Here is a 920-nt window from a genome sequence, read left to right as displayed (position 1 = left end):
TGGGGTATTCATGTGCGCAGGTTAGCGGTCGCGTGGTTGGCGAGGCTTCTGCGAAGAGTTCTACTGGTTATATAGCGAAAGGAATTGTTGTGCGAATGTTGATAATGATTCAGAATATAAAAAGGAGGGCTTCTACCGTAAGGTATCGAGAATTTTGGCGGTTAATTGTGTAAGGCTATGTCAACAAGAGATGATGCACTCCGGTGAGTCCCAGATTTGCGAAATAATGGCTTCAAGCTAAGTGGGAGAGTCCCACCGCTTGTGATTGGGTTGCATAGTTAGCTACTTGCGAGGTTTCTAGTGATTAGCATATTGATGGGTTATTTCAGCTACGGGAAAGGAACATAAGTGGTAATTCGAGCTAATGAATTGTCGAAATGCATGCTATGGTTGGCCTTATTGGCTCATGTTCAGACTTGGGGAAAGATTCAGGATTTATGCCTTATATAAATGCAGGTTTCAAAGGAAGTAATTCCGCCGGGTGCCTCGTCGAAAGGGTATTCATGTGTTATAAGATTTATGAAGTTGATTATATTCGGGACCAAGTCAGAGTGGGTGGCTCTCAGTAACGGTCCTAACGGATTCAAAGGAGTAAAGTATGGTGCCAAATGATTTCGAGCCTATAAGTACAGTCAAGAATCAAGCTTTGCAGCAGCTTATGAGTGGAGGCTCAGAATGTTCTGTGATGTTTTGACCTGCAGTATAGCACTTGAGAGGAGAATGAGAAGAGATTTCAGATTTGTAATAGGATTAGCAGAATGGTCATGTCAGTTGAGGGTGCGAATATGCGCACAAGGAAGGTATGAAGTGGTTCGCGGGATTTGAGACAACATGGTTTCGTGATTCAAGGTCACTCGAGATGAGTGCAGATGGAGTATGTGATGTGTGGACGGAGTTAGTATTATCGTACTTAAGGCAAG

Source organism: Nicotiana attenuata, unplaced genomic scaffold, assembly GCF_001879085.1.
Source record: "Nicotiana attenuata strain UT unplaced genomic scaffold, NIATTr2, whole genome shotgun sequence".
In the NCBI taxonomy this organism is placed as follows: Eukaryota; Viridiplantae; Streptophyta; class Magnoliopsida; order Solanales; family Solanaceae; genus Nicotiana; species Nicotiana attenuata.
Note: the sequence above shows the minus strand (reverse complement) of the source record.